The sequence below is a fragment of the Schistocerca americana genome, chromosome 7, assembly GCF_021461395.2.
Source record: "Schistocerca americana isolate TAMUIC-IGC-003095 chromosome 7, iqSchAmer2.1, whole genome shotgun sequence".
NCBI classification, from domain to species: Eukaryota; Metazoa; Arthropoda; class Insecta; order Orthoptera; family Acrididae; genus Schistocerca; species Schistocerca americana.
In genome coordinates, this window is record NC_060125.1 from 525,573,105 (window position 1) to 525,598,467 (window position 25,363).

Genomic DNA, 25,363 nt, shown 5'->3' on the forward strand with positions numbered 1-25,363 from the left:
GCTGTACCTGTACACGCTATCCAAGCTGTGTTTGACTCCATGCCCAGGCGTATCAAGACCGTTATTACGGCCAGAGGTGGTTGTTCTGGGTACTGATTTCTCAGGATCTATGCACCCAAATTGCGTGAAAATGTAATCACATGTCCGTTCTAGTATATTTGTCCAATGAATACCCGTTTATCATCTGCATTTCTTCTTGGTGTAGCAATTTTAATGGCCAGTAGAGTATAATGAAGCATCGATTAGTAATTCTAGTGCTCTGTAATTTGAATATTACATTTTTCTTTCTTAGGAATGGTTAGTATTTTACTTTTTATTAATTCTGTTGGTAGTGCTGAATCCTCATAGCATAGGTACAAAAATGTGTGCTACTGTTTTTCCGCCTTCACCGGTATTCTTTAGTAACTCAGTATGGCAAGTGATTTTTTTTATTGCAAGAACGTAAAGTATCGCCACATAAGCTCGAGTGCTTGAGTTTTTCTGCACTCCGTATGTTGGATTAAATGCTGCACGATTAGCAGGATTATGTCCTACACGCTTTCAGTTACGTGGTGTTTGCCTTTGGAACAACCAGCAGTCTCTCGTCTGGTAACGTATTTAATTAGCAGCTGTTCCTGCAGAATTTCTTTACTGTTTTATAGCACATATTCCTTCTGCACATATCTTTCTCATCTGACAAATCGATAACAATTTTGGGGGGATTCAATGCTTTATTATAGTTTGCAAGCAACTGTTGTACTAAAATTAGTACTAAAAACGCACACCGTCAATTCATGAGCATTCTGACCATTAGATTCATCTCAGTACATGAAGCGATGGCTGCAGAAGGCAGTTCTTGAGCGTTTAATTGCTGATACTAGGTCTCTCACAGCTAATCAAGTTTCAACTTCAGCTATAAGAGTTTCGTTTTTCGTCCAAGAGTTTTCTCGCTTACGGCCTGTTGTGCCGTCTTTGGGCAAACAAGCAAAGTTGGCGCCACTATATTGGTCGTCGTTGATTGTTTGCCCGAGTGCGGGAAGTTTGTGCAGCAATTAACGCCGGCCCTGCAGCGCAGAAGTTTTAATTTGGACCGCAGCAGCGCCAGCGACACCACCACTGCAGGGCTGTCCGATAAGGGAGGAAGACCGCCCCCAAGTTACGACGTCGCGGGGGCGGCAAGGGTTTTTCGCGGACGGCGTGAACTTGCTGGGTGCAACTGGATGAGAACTAAGCGAAAATGGAAAACAGAGATAAAGTGCGTTACGTATAAAGGTAACAATGATGGTGAGCACAGGAAATACCGCATTAGCGACGGAGCTATAGTAATAAGTCTGCCGACAAAACTCCTGGTGTAAGAATATTATGTCTTTCACGCTGATAATCTTTTGAAGTAGGTTATTTTAACGTTGGTTCAGGGCTTTGGAGTAAATATTACAAAATTTCGGCAGCGTACTGAAAGACACGCTCGATTGGCGTGCTGAGAAGCAGGAGATACTGAGCATGGTGGTGCGTTTGGGAATCAGAATGTTTGCTGAAGATTTTAGTTTTGAACTGTTCGATGGGCGGACAATTACACAGATAATAAATCCTTTTTCATAAAGCCTGTGTTACATAAACGGGGATTAATGAACTGAAAATTAAATAACTTTATCCATCAGTAAGTGAAAGGTGGATAAATTCACTAATCCGGCATCATTGTTACAAAATTTTAATAAGTAAAATTAGCTTTAGAGCCACTGTCCAGTTTCGTTTTTTAGTGTACGTTAAAGGAACTTTTACTATGAATTTTTTTTTCAATCGATGATTTATACGATTCAATCATTCATTCATTCACACATCGTGTTCCTAAGTACCAGCATGAAAGAGTTAGTCAGTTTCATTTTCCATGAATCATTAGCACCATAAATCGTAATGAAGTGGAACGAGTCATTTTACATACATTTACATACACATCACAAATCAATTCTTTAAATATGGCTATATGCTGAGCATTTATGAAATACCATTGTATACACACGTCAAAAAAAGTTTTGCATCACCTCGGTTCCGAGAGTTCCGGAACCTGTACAGAAAACTGGAATAGAGATCAACATAAACATCATTTCCGCCCTTTTTATTGCTCACGAAAACCACACATTGCATGTTGTACCACCATACAGCGAGACCTTCAGAGATGGTGGTCCAGCTTGCTGTACATACCGGTACCTCTAATACCCAGTAGCACGTCCTCTTCCATTGATGTATACCTCTATTTGTTCTATCCACAAGTTCATCAGGGCACTCCTCAACGGCCATTCGGCGTAGATCTCTCAGAGTGGTTGGTGGGTCACGTCTCTACCCCTAGCATGTTCGTTAGGGTTCATATCTGGACAACATGTTGGCCACTCAAGTCAAGCGATGTCGTTATCCTGAAGGAAGTCATTCACAAGATGTGCACGATGGGGGCGCGAATTGTCGTCCATGAAGACCAATGCCTCACCAATATGCTGCTGGAATGGTTGCACTAACGGTCGGAGGATGGCATTCACGTATCGCACAGCCGTTACGGCGCCGCGCCTTCCAAGGCCACCAGCGGCGTACGTCGACCCCACATAATGCCACCCCAAACCAGCAGGGAACCTCCACCTTGCTGCACTCGTTGGACAGTGTCTTAGGCGTTCAGCGTGACCGGGTTGCCTCCAAACACGTCTTCGACGATTGTCAGTTTGAAGGCATGTGCGATACACATCGGTGAAGAGAGCGTGATGCCAACCCTGAGCGGTGTATTGGGCATGTTGTTGGGCCCATCTGTACTGCATGGTGTCGTGGTTGCAAAGATGGACCTCGCCATGGACATCGGCAGTGAAGTTACGCATCATGCAGCCTATTGCACACAGTTTGAGTTGTATCATGACGTCCTGTGGCTGCAAGAAACGCATTATTCCACATGGTGCTTTGTTGTCAGGGTTCCTCCGAGCCGTAATCCGTAGGTACCAGTCATCCACTGCAACAGTAGCCCTTGGGCGGCCTGAGCGAGACATGTCATCGACAGTTCCTGTCTCTCTGTATCTTCTCCATGTCCGAACAACATCACTTTGGTTCACTCCGAGACACCTGGACACTTCCCTTGTTGAGAGCCCTTCCTAGCACAAAGTAACAGTGAGAATGCGATCGAACTGCGGTATTGACCGTCTAGGCATAGTTGAACTACAGATAGCAGGAACCTTGTACCTCCATCCTTTTGGATTGTCTGGAACTGATCGGCTGTCAGACGCCCTCCGTCTAATAGGCACTGCATATGCATGGTTTTTCACATCTTCGGGCGGGTTTAGTGACATCTCTGATCAGTCAAAGGGACTGCGTCTGTGATACAATACCCACAGTCAACGTCTATCTTCAGGAGCTCTGGGAACCGTGGTGATGCAAAACTTTTTTTGATGTAAGGTGGGTAATCGGAAAGTAAGGAACGATCGGTCGCAAAATGGAAAATTGAGTGAAAATCTGATGAAGCTTTGCACAGACGCGTTGGGCACTATGTCTAGTACGCCCGTCGATCGCATCATGTCGCTCTTTTCAGTTCTGAGCTCACATTGAGAACGTAAAGATGGCTAGAAATTAGCGTCTCCCGCCAAGTATGAGTGCCTGGTGAAAGATTTCGCCTGAAGCTATGCAATCCATATAACATAACTATAATGCGGTTCGTTCTACACGACAATTCTCGGCCGCACTCTGCAGGGGCAATGAAGATGTTCCTGCAGCGTTTTCGATGGGAGGTGTTTGATCACCCACAATACAGCTTGTAATTGGCTACCCCTGAGGTTCATCTCTGCTCAAATGAATGTGCGGTTTTTTTTCCTTTTTAAATGCAGTGAATTATTTACTACAAACATAAGGTAGCAAATACACTGTGAAGCAGTAGTCAGAATGCCCAACTCTTTAAACAGATGTCTAGAAGATAATTGTGGGTGAGCACTATCCCTTACTCTTACAGCACGTTTTTGATTAACAAAGACTTTCTTTCTTAAAATGAGTTACCCCAGAGCATTATTCCATATGACATTATTGAATGAAAATATACAAAATAAGCCAACTTACTAATTTGCCTTTCTCCAGGATTTTCAGTAATTCTAAGCGCAAATTTGGCTAAACCTAGTTGTTTTAGGATTTTCAAAAATTCGCTTTTTCCAGTTTAAACTCTGATCGATATGATACATAGGAATTCTGAAGTTTCCACCCTGTTTACTTTATCCTCACCATGTGTTTCACTTCTCATTGGTGTAGTCCCCCTAGATATGTAAAACTGAATGTGTCACGTCTTCTTGAAACTGAGGTAAGACCATTCACAGAAAACCAGTAAATGATGTTTTTAAGAACGTTGTTTGCTATTTCTTCTGTTTCTGTATGTATGCTTGGATAGATTACAAGACTAACTTCGTCTGCAGAAACACTAATTCTGCGTTTTACATATTAGACAGAAGATCGTTTATATAAATGAAGAACAACAGTAGACCTAAGATTGAGCGTTGTGGAACCTTTACGACATTTATCCCCAGTCAGAAACACGTTCTCGAACTAAGTACAGCTGTCTGCATTCTTTTGGATTAGATATGACATTATCCACTGACTGGCCACATATTCAACACAAAGGGCCCTTTAGGGGCTTTCAGAAATGTGGCACTAGTAAAGTTATACATTTACAGATAGGAAGAACCATTGCTTACTGCTGCTGTAAGCTGCACACAGATTATGACGAACACTAATTTACTCAAAAGGGCAATTGTGGTAATTACTTATACGTTACTTTACCAATATATATTATCAAAGAAACAGCTACTTAAAACAACTCTAATACTTTAACAAAGCATTTATTTAATCTTACACAGGAGAAACTGTCAGTATCTAGCGATATGGCATGAACAGTCATTTGCATGAAAATACATACAACTGATTTCAAGTGGTTCGAAGACAGAACACATTTAATGTACATTTTTTTGGACTAGTGGCACGCAACCAGAGGCAATGATGGGGCAGAGTTACCTGCATTTTTTGGAAAATTAATTTGTTGACTACCTTGAGAAAAGTCCCTCGGCCACGCGGACTGCAGTGTACTTTCAGCATGACGAAGTACCTCCACATTTTACAAGTCATATGAGGGAACGTCTCTTCCGCACATACCCTAATCGCTGGATTGATCATGGTAGCAGAATTAACCAGCCACCAAGTCGCCAGACCTTACGGTTTTAGATTCTTATTTATGGGGTTGGAGGTGTACAAATGACAGGTTAGTACCCGAGATGAACTGCCTGGCAGCATCATGGACGCTGCTGCCATCATTAGACAACATACAGGGACACTCAGACAAGCAACACAACATGTTCTCCCAAGAGTGCACAAATGCACAGAAGTTGATGTTGAGATATTCGAACATTTATGGGAACTGTACAACAGCTACAATGTTATGCATACCATAATGCCTAGAGTTGGATGTGTTAAAAACACATATTTTTCAACTAATACTTTTCAAAACGCACATTGTAATGTTTATTAACTCTTGTACTTACGTAAACCTTACTATGTATTGAAAATACGGAAAATAAACAACTCTGTACGTTAAATTTACTCTATCTCGGTAACCACCCGGAGTAGGACAAAGGTCCAGCTGAAGTTTTTTGCTGTAAATGATCGTCCCAGTCATTTCTCTGACTATTGACCATTCCTAATGGGTCACTCAGCATGTTGGCAAAGTCAGAAGCTACGTATAGGGGGCAGTAAAATGAAAACAGATGACAAAAAAGTAAGTAAACTATTTATTACTTCAAAAGTAATTGCTATAACTGTTAATACATTTATCTCATGTCAGACAAGAGGAACAACGCCTCTATCTTGGTGTGCACCTCTTCATCCAAAGCAAATCAACGGCCACAAATGTCTTTCTTCAGAGCAGCAAAAATATGGACTCCGCCTAGGGACAGACCAGGAGTGATGGAGGATGCATCGGGGCTTCCTAGTGACTGTTCTGCAGCATACTCAAAACAACAGGCACGCTGGCTCCGGGGAAGTCATGACGTTTGGTCTGAGTGCAAAGGCCTGCTGCGCACTGACTTTTTGGGACACGAAGCGACAATTAATGCAGAAAGCTACATTACCACTTTGTAAAAATTGAAGCGCGCCATGGAGTCCAAATGACCAGAATTGCTGAGGATGGCATCATTCGATTGCAGGGTTACTCCCACCCACATACAGTGAAGACTGTTTAAGCTACACTGCAAAAGTTTCGCTGGGAAGCCCTAATACAGTAGTTAGATTTGTATAAACATCCTACTGGCCCGTTGTTTATCAAGTAGTTAACAAGTAGTTTAACAAGTGGTTTAACAAATAGTTTAACAAGTGGTATTTGCAACTATTAACACTGGGATCTGGTGAGGATTAATTCTATTATTGTATGAACAACTAATGAACATGTATGTTTTATAGGTATACAGGTGCCGACAGGTATTTAATAGTTCATTGACATAAGTAGAGGTGTATTCCTTATAAGTAACACTAAATTTGTATATAAATTTTTTTATCAAAATGATAATAGTAAATACGTGAGTGTCTTGCCTAATTACACAACTAGAACAATTGTAAATATAAAGATAAATGGCCTCACTAGTGAATGCACCTCAAAATTTTATATTTCGTAAATGTCAATAATGTTGTGTTATGTATTGTATAGTATTTGTTGTAAATCAGAAACTAATTGTGGGCATTAGTGAGCACAGGATGCGCAAAAAACTTTGCGAGACACACTGGAAGGAGCAACACGATGTGTGGATGGAATGGGAGGCTATTGGCATTCCATATGTAAACGGAGCCCGGTCGCAGACGTGGGCTATTCATCAGCTGCCTGAAGATATGAAGCCGGCGACAACAGACAATGGCGTCCCAGGTAACGCGGCCAGCATAGCAGAGTGGTGTTTAAGCGGCCACTAATGGCCGAGGATCCTTCCACATCATCAGTTCTGCGAGAGACTGGTAACCTGACGGGATCAACAATCGGCTGAGGGTCCAAAAACTGACTTGTAAAGTCAACATGTCCCATCTCAAATAATCTTCACGTCCTAAACGTCACAAAAGAAAATATAAAATAAAAACTGTAGCTTCCATCCCCATACACAAATGTAGACGAAAGTGTGTCGTGATATTCGAATAAGTGTGTGACTCTTGATAAAAAAAAGGTGCACAATGTAGTGAACACTGACAGTTCCACCCAAAAACTGTCTCCGATATCTATCATTTTTCTAAACATTTTCTACTTGTTTTTCAGAGTAGTCTTAAGTAAACATGTGTGTATATATTCATCTAAGAGTAGTGTTTAACACTCTCTTTGATAATGATACAATGTCCTTCAATGTTTTTATATACTTGCATATTTCCAGGAATTTATTTGTGTAGGTATTTATGTAAAAACTATTGTTTGTCATTTTCTTTGTTAATGATGCCATGGCTTTGAATGTTTTTATGTATTACATTTTTATACACTGTGAACTAGCACTTTAGTTAAAAAATTGATGGTCGATCCAAACACATATTACAAATATTAATTGACACAGTAAATGTAAATGCAGTTTGTCAAAGAACGCTTTAGAACATTAGATTCTGGAAATGTTTAAAGAGTATACACTTTAGGGAAACACTAGACTTGGTCAATCAGTTTGTGAAATGATGTTTTTTTTGTGATGTAAGCCAAGAGCATAAATATGACCAAGTAAATTACACAGAATGTTTCATAGAATTTTATTTATTTGTATAATGAACAATAGATAACCTCTTGAATAATTCATGTAACCTCTCGTCTTGCATACTAATGGCCAAATGAAGCACATATAATTTATTGGACGACCACTTTGAAAACATTAGGATACTTTACTTAAATATTTCTTTCCTCAACCCATGTCTTAGGGATGGATGAATGACAGAGAGTGTGGGCCTTAAGCCTAAAGAAAGATGGGAACTGCCATTTTTGAAAGGCCATAAAATATTTTTTGTAATGTTACTTAAATTTCTTTTGATATTTATATTCCAATTGTCATCTCTCGGAATATTGTTCCAAATATAAAGGGTAGACAGATTATAATAAACATGTAATAAGTAAATTTATGGCAGTAAACTCATGAATGAATGCAGAATGATTGTAGAAGAACGTATCATCATTCAAGTGTTCCTCTGCCCTCGTATTTTTGTTAGTTAGCTAGTACAGACGATTGATGGTTATATGATTTTGTACTGGATGAGATAATACTATAAGAATTACCCTATTCTAGTACAAAGTTAGTTCGTTAGGTGGGGGTATTGTAAGGTGGCTATAATTTCGCACCTTACAAGCACCCATCCACATACTTTGCCGTGATCAACAAACACAATTAGGCATCATGTGAAAGGTGGTACATCGTACATATGAATATTTAAAGGAGACTGACATTGTCACGTATGCCTTGTAAATAATTGTTAATGCTTATTGCATGAAAGGTGATGCAGTGTCTTTATTATCAGAACGGTGTAATGAATGATTGCCTATACTAGTAGAGGTTGGAACGACAGTGGAAATGAAACGGCAGGCAGAACTCAAGCTCTGGATGGAAGGCCCACACAGGTGTTGGTCCTGCTTAAACACAGGAATTAGATAGACGGACGTTGTGGCACCAGAACTCTGGAGCACAATACAAATGCGGCTGGCTGCTATTGTAGTAGGGCCGGAAGGATAACCGGAAAATACTTCCGAACGCTGCAAATCTTGGATGCAAGTGAGAGGAGCGAAGAAGCGGCGTCTCGGAAACCATGCAGGCAGGGTATTTCCAAGGATTTTTACTCAGAAGCGTACCATTGTACGAGTATAGGTTTTTTCTCGCAAACTTTCCGCTCTGGACGACAAAAGAATAAAATATGGTTGGTCGGCGTTCGGAAGAATCTGTAGAGAGGGAGAATATTCCGTGGTTTCGGGAATATGATTCGTTTTCGGAATTACGATTGTGGGGAGCTGAGCCTTGCTGGGACGCCAGCGGTGGAGAGACGAGGTCTTCCGTTGTGAGCGCCCATGTGTGACGGTCGCCCAGTATCAGATATGTTGGTACAGGCGGACATGTTGTCTTTGCTCTCAGGAGAGTTTATTGTTAGAACAGTTAGGTACTGTACTGTGGTGAACCTATATGATTCTGGACTTCATCTCCGGCTTGGAAGTCGTCGTGGAGTACGCAGTGTTTAGGTTGTAATTTGTATGTTAAAGTCCAATAAGAGATCCTGAGATCTGCTTCAGGGGGTAGTCAGACAGGGCTTCATTTTAGTGTTTATTATTTTCCGTTGCGCACATTTATTTTTACAAGCACCTGGAGTAGCATCTTGGGCGATTGATGAGGTGCACGCCTGAATACAATCATAGTTCCATAGGCAGCCGCAAACATTTTTCCATGAACGCATTGGCCGTCTTGTCTCGCAGTGGGAGAAATGTATTAGCAATTTGGTGATTTCTTTTGAAATAACAAACAATTTAATTGTTTTTTTTTCCAGCAGCTCTTATTCATTTGAATACCTGTTAAAGTTCAAATTTTAGAGTTAGGTGGAATTCACATTTCTGAATCCAAGTATTCAGATAAATTGTAGAAGGAGAGGCTAATGAAGTATCCTTCCCTTTCGTTTTTAAATATTGGGGTGTTTTCTATTTCCTGCTTGTCCACAGCATCAGTCTTGAATCAGAATATGAAACTCCATCTTGAACCCTAGAGAGGGATGCATATGGAACTTATTTCTATTTGTAGTATTGACGTTGAGAATTTACTGAGTTCAGCATTAATTCACTCAATTTGTTAACCACAAACAAAATTAGAGAGTGTGTGTACTGATATGTATGAAAGCTTAGGCCCGTGGAGAAGCTCCTGAAAAATTTTCAGTTATCCATTTCACTCAGTATTTTTATTGAACACTTCTGTGGCTTCAACAATATTTCGCTGTAGGTAGAGTGTGCCAGATCATTCTGCCACAGACCTGAGCAAAGGAATGCAAAGTGTGCTAGCAATCTTGTCTGCATATCAATACGGCAGGAGAGATTTCAGTATACAAAACGGTTAGAAATGGGCTTTATGGTTGACTCACCCACACGCTGGTTTCTCAGCTTACCATCCACCTTGATGCCTAGGGTCTTCAGATGTACAGCCTCGCCCAATATACTCGTATGCCTAGTGAGCTCTTCTTATAATGCCTGAAAGTTTTTTCTGTTTGTTTGCAATTGCATAATACTATGTTTTGTAAGATTTAGGGCTAAGCTGCTGGCTTTGAACCAGTTGTGACCCTGTTCCATTACTCTGTGTCTTGTATGTGTGATTACACCCTTTATCATTGTACATGTACCAAACATTACAAGTGAGTGAAACTAGTTAATGCTTATCTGCAATGTGGAAGTGGTTTCAGCATAGTGACTGTTATCCTATGTGTTTGGATTAAGAGATTAACTTTCAGTTATAGAATTCAGTAGCTTAATTCTGTTACTTATTTTGAAACAACGAATAATACAGACCTGTGCAATGGGATCAAAACACGAGGTATTCATGAGGTATGAACATGAGCTGTGGTAAATTTCCGGTTGTGCTTTAGACAGACATTCACAATGAAAAACTTTATAATACATTTTATCACAATATGTGGTCTTCTCGGAAACGAGTCTCAAAAGCAAATTTAATTAAAATTTTTATTTCTGCTTTGATCTGAACACTTTATAACGATTATTCTTAAAACTGTATAGCTAGTTGCCTGACGAAATGTTTTTATCTCATCGGCATCAACAAATAAGTAATTGACTGATATCAGTAATTGTTCTTATATTGAACACGTTCATGCTAATAAACATTTTCCTCTCCGTGGTGCGGCGCGCGTAATCAAACTTTACTGTATCTGGCGGCACAGCTTTTCATGTTTACCCTCGTGGGGCGGCGGTGATTTTCAAACGTCCGATGCTACTATTTTAATGCATCGGCATTTACTAAGTTAACCACGAATTATCTGGTATCTCGTTTGTTCAGGAAGCTCTTTTGCGGGTCACATAAAATACGAGTAAACGTAGTCATAGCTGTTCGTGGCGCCTGGCTCGTAGATAATACATTATACGCTAGTGTAATGCATGTAGCGTACATGAAAGGCAGTTAAGGCTGAACGATTTGCCGTTCAGGTGTTGCACGGCAGACAGGGTAAGTGATACTATCAACACACCGGAACCACCATAAGGATGGAATTCCAATTACTTTTACCGTATTTTGTGCTAGCCTGTCATTCTAAAAGGACTGTTTCTATACCTCCACGTATTTCTACAACAAGTATTCACCTCTCTCACCCTGATTTTTAGGCTTCCGTACCTCAGTCGGTGACAATGGAATCCTTATAGGATCACTTTAGTAGACCTACAATTGTGAAATTTGGTAAGAAGCATGGTTTAACAGTGCAAGTAAAGGAATAATCCGGAACTGATAATTTGTAATTATATATTACGCGAAAGAAAATTGTTATTTGTTATCTGATTGTGACTCTGTCCGTTCGTCTGTTAAGACGTCTTTTTATGAGGAGTGGGTAGACATCTCGAGTTGAAATTTATGTCGCATACTAAGGTCAATGGTTTCCTGGTGGTGTAAAATGTTTAGCTTATAAATCAGCGCAGTCAAAAGATACGGCTAGTTACGTCTCATGTTTCGTTACTCGAAAATTCACTCATTGTAGTCTAAGAGGTACTTCCCGTGAACCTAGAATCACGTAAATGTGGAAGAAGTAAGGATTCAGAGTACAAGGAAAGGAAAAAATCAGAAACTTTAATTTGTAATTATATCACTCGAAAAATTTTTATATTGTCATTTGTTATCTGACTTTAAACTTAAGATTACAACACTCTCGAAAGTTTTGGAATTCCTGGGACCGATATCTTGCCAGTATCAATGTCGATAACAGTCAAAAATTGTCGATTCTCGATTCCCAGGATGGTTGAACTGTAGATTCACATAATCAAGTTTGTACGGAAGCCTCAGATGGCGAGTCCTAGTCGCTCTGGCAAATTTTTCCCTTTAAAATCTCTCTGTTTGCCTCTCCCAGGAGAATGAGTAGTTGTTTACAGCCGCTGTTTCTGGCTTCACAAGCCTCTATAGCTGACGATCCCACTTATTCCTGGACCCCTTGTATGCACAATGGTGCTTGTCTGAACTTACGATTTACTAAGGTTGCAAGTGTGAGTTGGAAGCCGATATTCCCTTGCATTGTTAGTAGACAACTGACAAAGTGTCCTCTTCTCTTAGACACTGTTGCGTACATTTTGATCTGAAGTTGACAGGTAACGGTCGAAATGAGTTATCGAATTACCTATATGTAACCTTTCATAAAAGACGATTAAAATCAACAGTTATTAAATAATAGATCGGCTCTTTACACTTCCAATGTCAAGTAACCACACACAAAAAAAATCCTTCCTTCACATTAGGCAAGAATTTTACAATTTCTCTTATAGTTCTGAATCTGCAAGAATTATGACTATCCTATTGCAATAAAATTGTGAAAGCGCGTTTATTGTGTATATTTTGCAGGAAATAAACAAGAATATCTGCGACGTTATAAACATTTCTCCGTTAGCAAAAGACTTACAGCATGCAGGAGTACAGATTACTTTCCTGAAAGCTGCGCTTTTGAGAGAAATGGTGTCGCATTTGCAGTACATGTCTCTTAGGACAAAAAATGCTGACAGGCACAGAGTATATAAAGATGCGTTTCGCTTTAGAATGAGAGGTAGATGCCCTTGCACATGTTAATACGAGTTTTTTTTTTTTTTTTTTTTTTTTTTTTTTTTTTTTTTTTTTTTTTTTTTTTTTTTTTTCTAAATGAGTACTGGTGTAAGTGATAGCAGTGGCGTTTCCAGTCAAATGCTGACGACTCTGTTGTAGAGGGATCCTCATTGTATGAGACACCTCATTTTACGAAGAGAAAGTGCTTACAGGTTTCGCTAATATTGTGTCTAAAACAACCGATTTCTATTGCGTCTAATGGCGTTATTTTGCGGAACACTGTAATGACTGAACGAAGCAAAAGCGAAAATAAAGGAGAATGCGCAAGTACACTTACCGACCAGTCGTACACTTCTAAAATATCGTTGATAATCACTGCACAAATGCTCCGTGCGTGGACATTGAATATGATGTAGACTGAGCTTAACTCAAGGAAGCATATTCTGTCAACTATACAATGAATTTCCCAAAGCGATTAAAGAGACTGCCGGCCCGAGTGGCCGAGAGATTCTAGGCGCTACAGTCTGGAACCGCGCGGCCGCTACGGTTGCAGGTTCGAATCCTGCCTCAGGCATGGATGTGTGTGATATCCTTAGGTTAGTTAGGTTTAAGTAGTTCTAAGTTCTAGAGGACTGATGACAACAGCAGTTAAGTCCCATAGTGCTCAGAGCCATTTTTGACTAAAGAGATTATTAAAAATATTTAAAATGACAGTTAAAGGGTACCTCTTTACAGTGAAGCGTTACTTGGACAACACAGAGTAGGAGTTTGGCAAAAAATGAAATACTAGTAAATAACAATAACGACCATAAAACACCTGTCATTTCACATAACCCTTTCACCCCTAGTTTTCCCCCTACTTTTCTTCTTTTACATTCTTTTCTTTTTATTCCGGAAAACCTTGCTCCCCAAACTATTCAATATATAATACTAAAACATTATCCTCTATCTGAGCGTCTAACTATTTACAGAGGGATGACAGCTCAGTTTCTCAGGGTACCAAATGGTAAATGGCGATACACAAAATGGAAACCAGACGTTGTCGCTATGGTCCCGAAGTCAGCTGACATCGTGCGTAGTGTAATGAAACAACGTGTGTACAATATGTGTAGTGTGGGCAATGACTGGGACTAACAAATGAGTGAACAGTGTAGCATTAGCCTTTTATGTTGCCGGTACTAAATAATTATTTTGTAAACACAATTGTACACTAGGTATGAACTGACTGGGATAGTGCTGTTTCGAGAGGGTGAAAGTTTCAGTTTTCATACGGCCATTCTGATTTAGGTTTACCATTGTTTCCCTAAATTACGTCAGGTGAATGGCGAGATGATTCCCACAATAAAGGCACGGCAACTATCTGTCCCATCCTTGCAAACTGTCAAACTAGACCTCTAAGTATGTAAAAGTATCTATTAGGCTGGTACACAAGTTCGTGTTTGTGTGTGTGTGTGTGTGTGTGTTTGGAACTAACGGGCGCTCAACGGCGCATAAGTTCGTAGCGTTTTTGTTTTGCATGTTGGTATTACGATTGCTGTAGGTCTAGTTATTGACTGTCATTTTTTATTTACAGTTCGCTATTGCTGTTTGAGTATACATATCGTTATTTAGTTATTTGGAGACAGTGAGTCGAATTGTGAAAGTGGAATGCCAAGTGGAGAAATCGAAACATTTCCGACATATTGCTCTGTTTGAGTTCAATAGGCGGTAGGAGCCACAAACATTTGGTCCGTGTATGCGGATGATTCCATTGGACAGAGCACAGCAAGAAGATGATTTTCTCGTTCTAAGGAGGATCGTTTGACATTAGTGACCCTCCACGTTTAGAAAGACCTTCTGGGTATAATGAAGAGCGTTTAAACGCGTTAACGCACAATGATCCACGTCAATGCACTTGAGAATTGACAAATGCGAAGAACTGTAATCATTCGACCATCGTGGGACATTTGGATGCAGTGGGAAAGTTTGAAAAATGGCGTGTATGGTATCACGTGCTCTAAGCCAAAATCACAAAAGTCAGCGGCTGGCCTTATATGCATCTCTGCTCGCTCGTCATCAGTTGGCTCGTGAACAACACCGACCATTCCTATCCTTTATCGTTACTGGTGACGGGAAATGGTGTCTTTACGCAAATATAATAAAAATAAAGGAATGGATGAACCCAAAGAACGCAGCAGCTTCCCATACAAAGACACGCACATCCAAAAAAGATAACGTAATGAGTTTGGTGGAACAGCGACGATGTGCTGTGATTCAAATGGCTCTGAGCACTATGTGACTCAACATCTGAGGTCATCAGTCCCCTAGAACTTAGAACTACTTAAACCTAACTAACCTAAGGACATCACACACATCCATGCCCGAGACAGGATTCCAACCTGCGACCGTAGCAGTTGCGCGGTTCCGGACTGAAGCGCCTAGAATCGCTCGGTCACCGCGGCCGGTTACGATGTGCTGTACTACAAGTTGCTTCCCTGAGGTGTAACCATCACTGCTATCATTTATTGTCAACAACAGTCGAAGAACAACGACCATGATGACTGGGCGAAGTGATGCTGATCCACAACGCCCGCCTATTTTCAGCTTTACTGGCGTTGGGTTGGGAAGTCATTCCGCACCCACCTGATTCGTGCTCTCATATTTTCACCTTTTCCGCTGTCTTTCGAACAGCCTTCGAGTAACTTTCCTTTCGGATGAAAATGCACTCCGAATATGGCTCGACGAATTCTTCGCCTCAAACCCACGGGATTTCTACAGTTACCGAATCGAAAAGCTACCCCAGCGTTGGCAAAAAAAAAAAAAAAAAAAAAAAAAAAAAAAAATGTTGAAATGTGCGTGAAATCTTATAGGACTTGACTGCTAAGGTCATCAGTCCCTAAGCTTACACACTACTTAACCTAAGTTATCCTAAGGACAAACAGCAGGAAGTGTGGTAGGTCCGCTGTTGTTTTCTATCTACATAAATGAACTTTTGGATAGGGTGGATAGCAATGTGCGGCTGTTTGCTGATGATGCTGTGGTGTACGGGAAGGTGTCGTCGTTGAGTGACTGTAGGAGGATAAAAGATGACTTGGACTGGATTTATGATTGATATAAGGAATGGCAGCTAACTCTAAATATAGATAAATGTGAATTAATGAAGATGAATAGGAAAAAGAATCCTGTAAAGTTTCAATACTCCATTAGTAGTGTAGCGCTTGACGCAGTCACGTCGATTAAATATTTGGGCGTAACATTGCAGAGCGATATGAAGTGGGACAAGCATGTAATGGTAGTTGTGGGGAAGGCGGATAGTCGTCATCGGTTCATTGGCAGAATTTTTGGAAGATGTGGTTCATGTGTAAAGGAGACCGCTTATAAAACACTAATACGACCTATTCTTGAGTACTGCTCGAGCGTTTGGGATCCCTATCAGGTCGGATTGAGGGAGGACATAGAAGCAATTCAGAGGAGGTCTGCTAGATTTGTTACTGGTAGGTTTGATCATCACGCGAATGTTACGGAAATGCTTCGGGAACTTGGGTGGTAGTCTCTAGAGGAAAGGAGGCGTTCTTTTCATGAATTTCACTTAGAGAACCAGCATTTACGGCTGACTGCAGTACAATTTTACTGCCGCCAACTTACATTTCGTGGAAAGACCACGAAGATAAGAGACATTAGGGCTCGTACAGGGGCATATAGGCAGTCATTTTTCCCTCGTTCTGTTAGGGAGTGGAACAGGGAGAGAAGATGCTAATTGTGTACGAGGTACCCTCCGCCACGCACCGTATGGTGGATTGCGGAGTATGTATGTAGACGTAGATGTAGAAACACACACACCCATGCCCGAGGGAGGACTCGAACCTCCTCCGGGACCAGCCGCACAGTCCATGACTGCAGCGCCTAAGACCGCTCGGCTAATCCCGCGCGGTCCCAGCGTTGGCAAGTTGTAGTAAATAGTGAAGGCATATTGATGGCTAAAGTCACTATTATGTGTGTCTGTTGTGTTTATTAAACTTACGGGAAAATGCTACGAACGAAAGTACCAACCTAATATATGCGAATTACGTTGTTTTGTTATTATCAAACTGTAACAGTTTGGATTCCGTAGAAATGTTGGAACACGTGAGGCAATACTGACCCTACGACTTATCTTAGAAGCTAGATTAAGGAAAGGCAAACCTATGTTCCTAGCATTTGTAAACTTAGAGAAAGCGTTTGACAATGTTGACTGGAATACCCTCTTTCAAATTCTGAAGCTGGCAGGGGTAAAATACAGGGAGCGAAAGGCTATTTACAATTTGTACAGAAACCAGATGGCAGTTATGAGAGTCGAGGGACACGAAAGGGAAGCAGTGGTTGGGAAGGGAGTGAGACAGGGTTGCAGCCTCTCCCCGATGTTATTTAATCTGTATATTGAGCAAGCAGTGAAGAAAACAAAACAAAAATTCGGAGTAGGTATTAAAATCCATGGAGAAGAAATAGAAACTTTGTAGTTTGCTGATGACATTGTAATTCTGTCAGAGACTGCAAAGGACTTGGAAGAGCAGTTGAACGGAATGGACAGTATCTTGAAAGGAGGGTATAAGATGAACATCAACAAAAGCAAAACGAGCATAATGGAATGTAGTCTAAATACGTCAGGTGATACTGAGGGAATTAGATTAGGAAATGAGACACTTAAAGTAGTAAAGGAGTTTTGCTATTTGGGGAGCAAAATAACTGATGATGGTCGAAGTAGAGAGGATATAAAATGTAGACTGGCAATGGCAAGGAAAGTGTTTCTGAAGAAGAGAAATTTGTTAACATCGAGTATTGATTTAAGTGTCAGGAAGTCGTTTCTGAAAGTATTTGTATGGAGTGTAGCCATGTATGGAAGTGAAGCATGGACGATAAATAGTTTAGACAAGAAGAGAATAGAAGCTTTAGAAATGTGGTGCTACAGAAGAATGCTGAAGATTAGATGGGTAGATCACATAACTAATGAGGAGGTATTGAACAGAATTGGGGAGAAAAGGAGTTTGTGGCAAAACTTGACTACAAGAAGGGATCGGTTGGTAGGACATGTTCTGAGGCATCAAGGGATCACCATTTTGGTACTGGAGGGCAGCGTGTAGGGTAAAAATCGTAGAGGGAGACCAAGAGATGAATACACTAAGCACATTCAGAAGGATGTAGGCTGCAGTAGGTACTGGGAGATGAAAAAACTTGCACAGGATAGAGTAGCATGGAGAGCTGCATCAAACCAGTCTCAGGACTGAAGACCACAACAACAACAATACCGCGACGTGTCCAATATACTTGTAAAAATAATATGATGAATATATCTTGTACTATAAGTACTACGGAATCATTTCTGATCATCAGGTCAATGTACGCGTCATCCTCGAGTCTGTACATGGTGCCAGTCTTGAAACGGTTCATTTTGTTCTTGTCCAGAAATCTGGCTCATCCTACGTGATACAGACTTGTTGTGGGACTTTAGTAACAGTTCATGGCTGCCATATTGTACTTAAGCAAGAAACGAAAGACGAGCATCATTACGGGCGCGCTCAGTGAGCTGCGGTTTGGACTCTCAGTTTAGACAGAGAGGTCAGTGTCCTCGCCACTCGTCTTGTGATGGACATTAAACGGATGCCAGAGCGGGCTGACGTGGTTGCCGCGTTGTCCGCCGGATGTCGCTGGCGGTACGATCAGCTGAGCGCCGCAGCCTGCCCGCCAATGCTGTTTGCTGTCTGCTGCCTTCCCACACACGCTCTCTCTCTCTGAGTCGCCGTTACGAGTTGCACCCACGCCGAGCAGTCCACCCAGAGTTCGCGGCAGGAAATGCCATCCAGCCAACGCGCCGTACCGGAGGAAAAGGGCTGAGCGAGTCTGCGACCGTACACTCCCTACCGTAGTTCCTCTACTCATCAGGGAAACTAAGGAAAACTTTTCCTATGGGCTCGATCCCTGCACTTTATACTCAGACTGGTAACGAAACAACTAATCTCGTCGGAACTGGTATCAGAAAATTCGCTTGACATTTTTCCACTGTTAAGTAAAGATTAACGTTCGCAACTAGAATAATAATGTTCTGAATACTATCTGATATGAGGATATGTGCTTTGTGACGTAAAAGACGAAGTCAACTCTTTCTTATTACGGCATTTAATTATAAGCCAAAATTCCAACCTTCATTGAAACAACATGATAAAAGAATACCAGCTTACAGCAAAACGTAATGATTATCTAGTTCCTGATATACTTCTTGTAGCCCGGCTGCTGTGGCCGAAAGGTTCTAGGCGCTTCAGTCTGGATCCGCGCTGCTGCTACGGTCGCATGTTCGAATCCTGCTTCGGCTATGGATGTGTGTGATGTCCTTAGGTTAGTTACGTTTAAGTAGTTCTAAGTCTATGGGACTGATGACCTCAGATGTTAAGTCCCATAGTGCTTAGAGCCATTTGAACCATTTTTTACATCTTGTAAATAACCTTCAAAGTCGGAAAACGTGAAAGCAACGTTTGATTTCAAGTGAAACAGAAAATTTTCGAAGATTCAAAAATCTAAAATTAGTTGCCTTTGCTGAAGTTTATGTCTCACTAGAAAGCGTAGGCGACAAAGAATGTCGCATTTTCCTTAAATTTGCTAGACTGAGGATTATTCGACATAAATACGAAATTTATTTCGTCGTAAGTAAAGTATTCAAGACACAACTGATTCATACCTTTGTCATACTCAAATCTCCACGTATAATTTTATACTGCCAAATTAGTTACATAACACGAAAAACACTACAGGTTTGAGGAACATAAAACGAAACATCAGCGCTCGTAAGATCGCCCAAACTACAAAACGCTGTTCAAATTACGTGTACTACTGACTGAAGAGTTTGTAAAACCATATCTGCATATCGCAGTACCAATAGTACAGCTCCCGATTTATGAACAAGACACGTCAACCTATATACTAAATTTCACGCCTGTTGTAAGCTTTTCGTAACATCTGTACCCGAAACTAACATTTTAAAAAACCAGTTGACTATGGAATTATTCCAAAGACCACGAGCATTTCTGAAGCGAGAGCCACTTGTAAAATGAATGTTGCTAAGACTTATGTGCACTTGCCTCTGTAACAAGATTGAGCAGTACTAAAACACGAATTTTAATGTAAAAGCTGGATAGTGGGAAAACTATCAGCCAATAAATCCAAATATCTACAAGCACAATGGCGGTTTTACTTCACAGAACAATAACACAGACAGTTTCCTCAAGGATATTTTCGCTGAATTAACGAACGTGGAACACACAACCAAACTCAAAGAAGACGACGCAGCAAAAGCTAAGTACAAAGTTCATTAAAATTCATGTAGACACACAACCATGTTGCATCATCGAAACTTCGTCGTCCATATCTCATGTCAATTGGGGGCACATACGATACCAAGACAAGAACGCTGAGAGAACCTTACAATTAGAAAAAAAAAACGATGGTAACATCGGCTTCTAGACTATTCACATACGCAATCTCTCTTACCTAAGAACTGGCGGTGAAGGACTAACTTCGTGTTCAAAATACGTCTATTCAGCTAAGGGCTAACACGGAAGGTATCATTACCGTTTCGATTCCTTCGTAAATCATCAAGATACGATTTTAATATGTTACACAGAAACTCATGGAATGAACGAGGGCAAATCAGTAAACAAAAGCATTTATTTCCCCGGTTCCGTAAACTGACAGAGTCGCTAGCACACTGGACTCGCACTCGGCAGAACGACGGTTCAATCTCGCGTCCAGACATTCTGACTTAAGTTTTCCGCGATTTCCCTAAATCCCTTCAGTCAAATGCAGTTATCGTTCTTTGAAAGGGTACGGCCAATTTCCTCCCCGGTGCTTTCGTAATCCGAGCTTGTGCTCTGTCTCTAATGACCTCGTTGTCGACGGGACGTTCAACACGAAGCTCCTCCTCCTCCATAAGTTGACAGTACTGTCTCAAAGGTGCCATGGGTTAATCTCACTCTTGTTTTTGTGCATTAGTTTATTGGTGCAGCGAATAGGTCTATTTGTAGTGATTTCGGAACATCTGGAGTGCCCTGTTGCCTGTATGCACAAAGAAGAAGCGATTCCTTTTATGTATCCTGTAGGAATAAAGCTGCGGGGACTATTCGCAGTATGCAGCTATTGTATGGCGACAGGTGTCTTAGCGAAAGAGAAATTTACGATTAATCGCTTCAATAGTGGACATGTCACTGTGAGCGTTTCTGTTGATAATCCACTTAGTAAACGGACAGAAAATACCGGACACAGCTGAGTGAATGATTCGTGATAACTTTCATGCCAGAACTGATGACAAACGCATGAGTTGGACTTTAGCTACAATTCAGAATTTAGAATCGACAATAAATCTCTATACTGTTGAAACTTTTGTATTTCCTGAGTACTACGTTTGCTGACAAATAATCGCCATGATGGACGTCTGGAAATGAAGTCGAATATAAGCAGTTTTGAAGAGGAAGGAGAAGACTTTCTCAGTTGCATAATAACGATGAGACATGGGTCCATTACTACAAACCATAGACTTACAGGTAATGCGTGGAGTGTCGAAACATTCATCTTCGCCTGGGGTAATAAAACAAGTTCATAGCCAAGCTTCTGTAGGAAAGTTGTTGATGACGATGTATTAGTATATGAAAGGTCCTTTGCTGATTTATTACACTCCAAATGGCAAACGGTGAACTGTGACAGCTAGTATAACGTGTTGTGAGATCTGAAACACAAAATCGGAAACGAAGAGGAGAGGTCAGTTTTCAAAAGGTGTGACTTTGCTCCATGATAATGCCCGCGCTCATACAGTGTGAAAAATAATCTAGAGGCCTACAGTTGGCAAAATATCAGGGTAAATAACCTAGTGGGTTCAAAATCGTGGATGATAAACAGCAGAGACGACACAATAGCAGCTTTTGAAACGTGGTGTGAAGGAAGGGTTCTGAAATGTAAGTCGGTAGATTTGTAACTACAGAAAATGCACTGAACCGAATAGAGGACAAAGTACCACTTGACTACAACAGTTGCGTCTGCTGATGCGTGAAGAAATAATTAGTCGGTGATGGAGGGAAGAGTGAGAGATAAAAAGTGTAGAGGAAAACTTATACTTGATTACGGCAAGCAGTTGCTAGTGGATGCATGTTGCAATATTTACACAGAGATGAAGAAACGTGCACTGCACAGGCTGCCGTTAACAGCTGCTTCAAACCAGCCATCGGTGTGAAGACCACGACAACAACTGACGAGAAGAGTTTGTACTACACACGTAAAAATGTGATATACAAAATAAATCAAGGTGACATATTAACTAAAGTTATAAGATGTGTATATTCTATTATTTCATCGGTAGAGATAGCCTTTTGTTCAATTTTCGGAGCTGCTCGCTCCTTCTTGTTGTGGCTACTTTAACGAAACAAAAAAAAAAAAAAAGGTTGAAATGGCTCTGAGCACTATGGGACTTAACATCTGCGGTCATCAGTCCCCTAGAACTCAGAACTACTTAAACATAACTAACCTAAGGACATCACACACATCCATGCCCGAGGCAGGACTCGAACCTGCGACCGTAGCGGTCGCGCAGTTCCAGACTGAAGCGCCTAGAACCGTTCGGTCACAGCGGCCGGCTATTTTAATGAGTGAGGTAAAAAAGGTGCCTAGGGGTGAAACCTGTCTTGGAATTCGAGACCTGTTTACAATATCCACGGGTGTGAAAATAATTTAACGTTGCCATCGAAAGCGTACGGAAGATAGAGGAGTTTCGACCATACCAAAATCAAAAGTAGATCGGAACAGGTAACGAAAGGTTTCTTGAATAACTGAGGTCTACTAACATCAGATGCTGATACAGAACTGTGGAACAACTTCCTGATAGCGAACATGTGCTTATTGAATGGAAGCGGAGCGTGGACCATCGGCACTGCGGGGAAGAAGCAACTTGAAAAATTTGAAGTGCGGTATTATTAGGATGACCAGACGTTCGGATTAATCCGGACATGTCCTCCTTTTCAGCTCTTGGTGCGGGATCCGGGCGGATTTTTACAGTGTCCGGCTTTTTCACAAAGTTGAGTGTACTACAGTTAATGAATTTATTGAAGTTAATTACAATCAAGTCCTGTCTTATGTGAAGACTAAGTGGCTGTTTGTTTTTTCAGCCATTGAAAGGATACTGGAAATGTATGCTGCTCTTAAAGCTCACTTTCTCTCTGAAAGCAAACCACCAAAGGTTTTGTTTCAATTTTTTGAGAACAGGTTGAGTGAAGCTTATTTATAGTATTTGCTTTCCTTGCTGTATTTGTTCAGTATAAGTTTCTGGAATTAGAAAAGGAAGACAACTCTGTGTTTGATGTCACCAAAATTTTATAGAGTCAGTATGTAAGATGCTTGAAGACCGATTAAGTGAAAAATTCATTTGCCTTTAAGTCAAACAGATCCTGAAAATTGCAACAGAGGAAGGCTTCGAGAAAGAAGTCAAACTTTTATGGAGGAAGGTATTTTACTTTATCAGTCATGCCATGAATATTTGAAACGGTGACTCTGTATGTTTGAGGGCTTCTCATGTTTTAGATGGATGTCACTTAAAAATGATTTTTGCTACAGTGATGTTTAGAAAAGCCTTGTATATTTGCAGGAGAATTGTAAAGCCTTTGAAATTGAAGATGCAAAATATTTTGATCAGCTTTGCAATTTCAGGCAATTTCTAAAAAGGAATAATGATGATCAAGAATTTAGAACTTTATCTTGTAGTAAAAAATGGATAAAGTTTTTTTGTGACAGTAAGTCAGTTGACTGTCACTCAGAGTTGCTGAAACTTGCTGAATACTTTTTCAGTATTTCAGGGCATAATGCTAACGCTGAAAGAGTATTTTCTCTAATTACCACACAGTGGACTGATGAGAGGAATAGATTAAACCTTGAATCAATGAAAGGTCTGTTGATGGTCCAATATAATCTAAAATAATTTTCATGTGTGTCATTTTACAATAATCTGTTAAGTAAGCCTAAACTTCTGCAAAAAATTGGTTCCTCTGAGAAGTATCAATAATTGTTAAAGAATTTATGTATAAATAGTAAATTCATTTATTAAAATTGAACGTATGTTTGATGGGGAATACTGCAGATGAAGATACCAGCCGTCAGCTTTGGACAAGTCACATGAAATTAACCAATCAGGAGTGGCGTTAAGGCAGCCTACGCGTAAATATAAAAACAGTTGATGTCACACTGTCATCGCAATCAATGTTTTTAATTTAAAATTAAAAAAATGTTGCTCTGGCAATCATCCCCTGACCACCAGTAACAAATAACTAGTAGTTTTACCGGTAATTCCCGGCAGTCATATGACCTGTCTAAAGCTGCCGGATGGCATCCTCATCTGCAATTGACCCGTTCGATGTGTCCTCTGTTTTCTTTCTTTGTCCTCCTTTCTGAAGCTGTTTATCCTCCTTTTTAAACAATTGCATCTGGTATTATCGAATAATGTTAAAAGTTAAGAGGACAGATGAAATACGAAATGAAGAAACAGGGAAAAGAATAGACGAGGACAAAAATCTGTGGACGGATTAGTGGGACATCCTGGAATAATGAACGTGGAACTGCCAGAATCAGCCAGGGCATTTAAAACGTGACTCCGCCGTAGAAGCGCGCGCATGCGCTAGCAAGGTGAACGGTCCGACCTTGCAACGGGACCGTGGCTGGCTGCTGGCTGGTACACGGCCTTGAGGCAGATCCCGCCGCGTGGGCAGAAGCGCTGGGGGGCGTCCCACTGTGGAGACAATGCGTGCTGGGGCCTACGTGCGTACGCTGATCTACATTCGCAGCGTCGCCAGCTGCAAGGCCGGCCTTGCTGCCAACGCACTAACAACCTGCTGGCTGCGTAGTCGCAAGCGGCAGAAATACGAGGCTCACCGAGAGCAGACAGCTACATATCGTGTGCTCTGATAACAGAGAGAGATTGCTTCCTAGAATGTAAACCTGTCTCCTGCATCTGTATCTGTACTCTGCAAACGCTCTTACGGTGTATGGAGGCGGGAAGTTCTTCATCACTGTCACTTTCCCATCATTCTTGTTCACGTCGCGAATGTTGCGCTCGAGAAACAAATACTCCTTCTCCGAATAACCTCAAATCTCTTTAGATTTACCTTCACGGACTTCTCGTGATATATGTACTCCATCCAATCAAAAGTATCTGAAGTGACTTCGATGTCACCTGAGTAACAAATCCATCACGGAGATTTCAATCATTTTAAAGTTGCCCAAGTCGACTGTAGACAATGTGATTGTGGACACACGAAGAAAGAACACCAGCTAACCGGGCAATCATCGTAGGTCGTACCACTCGCTCCTACCAGCTCCTTGATTTCTCCATTACTATCTGCACCCATCCTGTCCGCCTCTTCCCCAGCCTCACCTACCTTGGCCTCACCATTGACCGTCACCTCACCTGGAACCCTCACTCCACTCTATCCAATCCTAAGCCCACAACCACATCCAACTCCTCAAACTCCTCTCTGGCCGGACATGGGGGTTGAACCCCCCTACAATTCTCCACACCTACAAAGCCTTAATCCGTACCATCCTCTGTTATGCCAGTCCCATCTGGATATCCACCCCCCACCCCC